Here is a 6,986-nt window from a genome sequence, read left to right on the forward strand (position 1 = left end):
CCTCGACATTGATGGTGATTCGATTTGAGGTAGTAATCCTGCATAGACTACAAAGAAGCCAAAGGTAGAGGCATCTGATGTTACGGAATGTCCCGGGGACATTTGGGAATTCGAGGAATGTGAAGAGGATGTGTATGCTATCATTGCTGGTGTACTCAGATTCGAGGACGAATCCCAATGTAAGGGGGTGAACTTGTAACATCCCAAAAATTCTCATAACCGAACGACGTGAGTGTAAAGTAGTAAATTAATTTCTCGGGATTCTCTAAAGGGCTCGGGAACCTATCGTCATGTCTAAAGAAGTATTTTATTTAGTTAAGAAGCAAGAATGATCGAATTACAAAGTGCAAGGGCTTAAAGTGAATATTGATTAAAGTTATAACCCAAACCTTTCCCCCCTAACCCTAATCTGGTCGCCACTTTCCCAGCCCCCAAAACCTTTGTTCTTGATCGATTTCATTCAATTCCAAGCTGGTAGGGTTCGTTCAAGGTGTGTACTACACCCCCTTGATGTTTAATTTCATAATATGGGTCGTTAAAATGGCCAATTAACCCGTTTCTTGAACTAGGGATAGGTTCAAATTAAATTCGTTTTGGTACACTTCCCGAGGTCAAAAGTTGGATTTTTTGGTGTCAAAAGTTTCCCAGGTATGTCTAGTATATCATACTAAAATTTCAAGGAATTTGGAGTTGTTTTGGTAGGTCAATTGATAAAAAACGAAAATTAGGGTTTTGCTGGGTTTATCGTAATTCTTGCAATTGGGGTGTTATTTGAAGGAATTGTCAACCCGATCAGTTTGTGGTGTCTCATGTTAGTATTTGAACAATAGGAAAATTATTATTTTGGTCTTAGGGGCTGGCTTGTTTGATGACACCTTAATCGTTTTGAAAGAGCGCGTAAAATCGGTTAATTGTTAATGAATGTGGAAAATGATGAGATTTCAAACCCCATCAACTCGGGTAGTTAAATATTAATGGGTAGGCTTTAAGGATGTCATATTTTATTTAAATGGGGCTGTTTTGGATGGGGGTTGGTTAATCGGTTCGTTAACACACGAATTCGACTCATTTAACGTAAAACGGGCATAGTTTGGGAACCGTTGGTGGTGCTTTATTGTAAAGGGGGGTTTTGGGTAATTCAAGGACCCCAGAGGCTTTTGTAAGTGGATTTAAATGTTGGGTTAGGACATGGTCCAATTCAAGCCCATTAGGATGTCTCGTTGAATAAATGAGTCGTCGCGGTCTAGTTAGTGAATGTTGTGTGATTCGTTTCAGGAGTTTGATCTGTGAGTGTTAGCTGGAGGATCTGGTTGTGATATTTATGTGGTTCGTTTCAGGTGAGTTTCATGATGCCCCTTTTTAACTGTTTTACGTTTTGGGCTAGCATACACGTTTTATGACGATTTTACCCTTTTGAAGGATTTGAATGATATTGCATAGTTTATGTTATTTTTAATATTTATGCTTGTAAGATTGAAAGTTTGATGTTTATGTTGTGTTTATGTGTGTGTGTGGCCACCATGTTTATGTTATGTTAAGCCGTGGCCAGGTCGAAGCGAATGTAAGTAAAAAATTCCTTGATTTCCCTGTTGGGGGTTAAGGTGAATGTGTTCCAGGACAGGAAGTACTGTCTTTGGGGCGAATGAATGTAAAATCCCCTAACAGTTTATCTGTCCTTGGGGTAAATGAATATAAAATCCCCTAACAGTTTATCTGTCCTTGGGGTGAAGGTTAATCGAGTCCTAAACTTTGTGTTTTGGACTTGATGGAATGTGACTCGTGTTACATGCTTGACTGAGGAAAGTTTATTTATTGATTTATTGATGTTATTTATGTATCATTATGGAAGTCGTATGTTTAACACCTTAGTTAATCTTTAAAATAATTTAATGATTAAAATATGAACTCACTCAGCTCAAGCTGACTTTGTGTGTATGTTAGAATGTTTTTTCAGGTGGCACGTGGATGGGATTACTGCTTGGAGGTGCACAAGACTACCCGAGGTCCCGAGGCAGTTCTAGTCGACGTTCTTCGTCATGATATCATTTTTGAATGTTTTAAATTACATTTTTGTTTTAAGGATAATATGTTTCTAGTCGAAGCCCATTTCTATTTTTAATAATTAAGACAACCATGGATGACCTTTTCTTGTCTTAAAAAGAAATAATGTTTAAAGGTTTCGTTGATTTTTCCGCTGCAATGGTACTCTGAATTGGATTTTTTTTAAATTTGTGAAACTAATTTATCTTTGGATAATTTAATTTACAATTTTATGCCTTAAGGGTAATAATTTGATTTTTTGTAAATTTCCACTACAAGAATACTCTGTAATGAAATTTCGGATTTAAGAAACCAGTTTAACCTTTATTTTTGAAATTGTTTGGAATGATTACCAACTGTAGGAGACCCGAATTTCAGGGTCTTACACAACATAGGCCGCCATATGATGTGGACCTACCCAAAAAGCTCTTCTTTGACTTTGTATCTGAAACTTTGAAAGTGATTATGAAGAGTGAAGAGTTGAAGGAATCATATTCAAGGATGATTTTACAATTTTTAAAAGAGAACAACTGGAAGAGATGGCAACTATGGAACTGTATGATTATAATGACAGTCATAGGTTTGCAGGAAGACAGAAAAATGAATTATCAAAACATATCAAGGAGGAGGCTGGAAAGGATTCACTATGTTGAGTAAAAAGAGGAAGAGGGTATTCTCTGAATATGAGAAAACCAGAAGGGCCAAGAGGTTGAGAGATATAAGATATGCTGAAATTGACTACATCTCAAAAGTAAAGAACAAAGACCCTTTGGGAAATATGATGGTGTGTATCAGCATGAGGAGAGCAGATTACAAGGCCTAACTATAAAGTCCAGAGAAATGGGAGGATTGCTAGAATTCACTATAAAGAACAAGATGAATCCTACATTCTCAGAAACTCTAGTGGACTTGCCTTGGGCATCATTAAACAGGATGAAGATTTGACATTCCTGCATGATGATGATTTGGAAGATATAGTGAGGTGGACTCTGCCTGATAATCACCCTCATCAACATGAATTATTCTTATTCAAGGAAAGAGCTGGAAGTGTGAAGTTGGCCAGAAGACAAGCAGCCTCAAGCTCAATGAGACACTCGTCAATTTCAGGTTAACTCCGTTAATCCGAAAACTTAAGATCACACGAACTATAACGCATATCTCATTACATTTAAACTAGGGTTTAGATGGCGCATGACAATCACTACACAAGTAGTCTTTCGGAATTTCACCGAAACACACACGAGTCGACTCAAACCGGTGGTGAACGAACAATAAATACCATGAACAAGTATTTGATAACTATGTGTTAAGTTATGTGTTACTTGATATTTACGTGTATGAAATTAATTATGAATGGTATTAACTAAGTTGTGCTAGAAATCGAGTAACTAGAAGTGCAAGGGGGTAAAGTGTAACATGTATTATATTTAATTAATATATAAACAACATATTATTATCACAAAACCCTAAAACTCCCTCTCTCCCTCCTCTCACTCGACGGCAGTCTCTCTCCCCCCTCCCCTTGACCGATTTTTGCACACACACATACATACAAGTTGTTTGCAAGGTTGTTGAAGGAACCAAGGTGATAACTAGGTAAATAAACTTCATATCTAACCCATTCTATAAGTTAATTTCGTGATTAAACCTGAAAATCATAAACCCTAAGTGTTAAATGTGTTGTTAGTTGATGAATTAGGGTTATATGCATGATTTTGTGTGCAAAGGTTACTAGTTTGTTGAGTTTTGATGAAAACTGATGCTGGACAGATTATTGAATTCATGTTTGGATGACTGTAACTCGATTTTAATTTCATGTTTTTGTGTGATTGTTGATTCTAAAATATACTAGATCGAGTCTAGTTTCTTAAAAGTCCGAGTTTGTAATTTTTGGACGTATAAAAGTTTGTTTTTATTATTTTACAAAACTGTTGTGCAAGGCTGATTTGGGAGACCAGCTGTAGGCTGTTTTGCAACTAAGATATCTCATAAACTACAAGCCAAATGGGTTGGTTCCACATTTGGAAGAAAATATATTGAGTTAGGAACCTAACCCAATTGGTCTTGCATTAATTGGATTTGTCATTTAACGGGAATAACAAATAACATTCTGTTGCGCATGATAATGATTGCTGTGTGTTTGCTGTGATGTTTTGATCATTGTGATAAAACTATATATGATAAAAATATAAGAAAATTATTTTTAAAAACCTAACCCACGTGTACTTCTATGATGATTTTTTGGTGATTTATTTGACATGTTAGAATTTATTATATAGAGTAATCTTGTTGAGTGAAAATCTGTCTGGACAATTTACCTGCTGAATTACTTGAATTATCATGAAAAGTGCATAACTAATCGATGTTTGCTATGTTTTGACCAAATTGCCCTTGTGGGGGATATTTGCTAGTAATTTACAATGTTAATACTTGACACTTAAGTAGTTGTTCACACATGTAACGTATCACCAACGTGTTTGTCGAGTCGCACTTATTTCACAAACGAAACACGAAACGCATCTCATGCATAAGTTGTATGTGTCGAGTCTAGGGACTCACTCGTAGTTCAAAACTTAGAAAATCTCGTTTTTGTTTTTAAAACACTAGTGAGGATTTTCTGTGACGCACACTTTTCTCGGATATTTTTGGTTATCTTCGCAAACAGTGAGTTTCACGTCCCCTTTTTACTCTTTTTAAACGCTTTTATTTGGGGGAGATAACATACTCCAACACTGTAGATTTTGTTAGTTTTTATATATCACTTGTAAGGCTAAGTGACAGACAAACCAACTAAAGTCCTTCATAATATCGAACCGGTTAATATTTGGATAATAGCAAGTCACTGTTGAGTAGTACTACTGGGTTTGACAAGCCCCACCCAACTCTAAACTCGACTGTAGGTCGAGTGGGTGTAATCTTGGCAAACACATTACCGTGGTCGTGGTTGACATGGTGGCAAGGCAATTGATAAACAGTCATCTTCGGTGTCGAACACTTAGTAATACATGCTTGAAAGGTTAGCTACCTATTGATATATAATTGACTTAACACTATCTGGTAACGCAAAACGTAAACGCAAACGCAAACGCAAACGCTTTATTTATATAAACTTGTGAACTCACCAATCCTGTGTTGACACTTTTAGTATGTTATTCTCAGGTAGCCGAGAGGGGCGCGCGGTGTAGGAACATGCATTTTCTTAACACCATTGATTTAGAAACTTCTTTTAATTATAGTCTTGAAAAATTGTGTTTTTAAGTCGTCCTGTGTGGCGCAAGCTTGTTGGTTTACAATTTACGCTTCCGCATTTCATTTAAGACTTGATGTCTTGTTGGCTTTGAAAACTTTTAATATGGTGTTTGATTGTAACTAATGATTCCGATCATGTTAGTTCACACCCTCTGACGGTAAAACTCCGTTAATGGATTTTGAGGGTGTGACAGATTGGTATCAGATCCATTTTTTATAACGAACAAGAATTGCATGCATACTAGACTATAACCGCAACGACCCATTAGTTATAATTATATGCACTACATATAAATATATATATTATATTTAGTCATTCTTTTCTTTATCTCTTTACCTCATTCACTCATACGCGCGCAAACACAACTTATCCTTTAGGGATGTCGACGCCATCATCATCATCATCCGACCCGGTGTCTCATGCCCCTGGAAAGGAACCGCAGCTACCCGAATCATCACCACCCCGAGTAGTCCCGGCACTAGCAGCCCCTGCACCGAAGAGACATCGCCCATCTGGAGGCATGTACGACGACAACGGTAACTGGAGCTGGTAGCCAAGTCTAATCGAGCGGTTTGTTTACCGAGAGAAAGTTCCCCCACTACCTCTCCCGGGCTGTTCCATATCCTTCCAAACCCTACCACCCATAACCGAACCAATGGAGCGTGCTTTCGCAGCTATCGCCTCCTTTTTAGATCGTGAAGTTGACATTATGTGCTCGACGAGAGCGAATGTTACTGGATTGATAGGGTATGGAGAAGAGGCTAGGAAGAGAATTTCCTACCTGACCGAAGCCATGAAGGAATTTCAGGATGCTCATGTTCAGCAAATGAAGATAGTGACCAAAATGCAATCAGAGATGAAGTCAGAGACGCAAGAGGCCATGCAGGAAGAAGTCAGAGACGCAAGAGGCGATGCAGCGGTAGCTCTAGCTTGTTGCGCAACACTAGAGTCACAGATTGCTCCGAACGCAGCGGAACCGGAGGCAAAGCCAGTGTCTGTACCTTCAAGAATTACCTGGACTGTAAGCCCAATTCGTTTAAGGGTACCGAGGGAGCCATAGGTTTCCTGCGTTGGGCCGAGAAGGCAGAGTCAGCTTTTGAGATGTGTAACTATCCACCAGCCAGCAGAGTCAAGTTTACTGCTGGAACACTACAAGATTCAGCCCTCACCTGGTGGAATTCAAATGTGCAGATTCTTGGGTTGGAATTGGCAAATGCTATGAAATGGGAGGAATTCAAGAATATGATGCAAGAAGAGTATTGTCCTAGAGAGGAAATCTCGAAGTTGGAGTCGGAATTTTTGGCGCTGAGGATGGTGGGTTCTGAGATTGAAGCCTACACCACCCGTTCCCATGAGCTGGCAGTGATGTGCCCACGGATGGTAGATCCGGCAAGTAAGAGGATCAAGATGTATATCGATGGTTTGGTACCCCATATTCAGGGTATGGTGACGTCTTCTAAACCAACCACCATTCAGCAAGCGATCCGAATAGCCCACAAGCTAACGAATCAAGCAGTGGCACAAGGTGTGTTACCACCTAGAGGTTCCACCTCTAAAACCCATGACAACTCAAGCAATGTCAACAACAGCAACAACTCTGGGAATGGAAAGAGGAAGTTTGACAACACCATGTCCTCATCATCGAACCCTCCACAGCAACAACACCACCGTAGACCTGAACTCACTCGGAACTTCA

The sequence above is a fragment of the Bidens hawaiensis genome, unplaced genomic scaffold, assembly GCF_021521415.1.
Source record: "Bidens hawaiensis isolate Kalapana, Puna unplaced genomic scaffold, B.hawaiensis_p1.1 tig00025600_1, whole genome shotgun sequence".
In the NCBI taxonomy this organism is placed as follows: Eukaryota; Viridiplantae; Streptophyta; class Magnoliopsida; order Asterales; family Asteraceae; genus Bidens; species Bidens hawaiensis.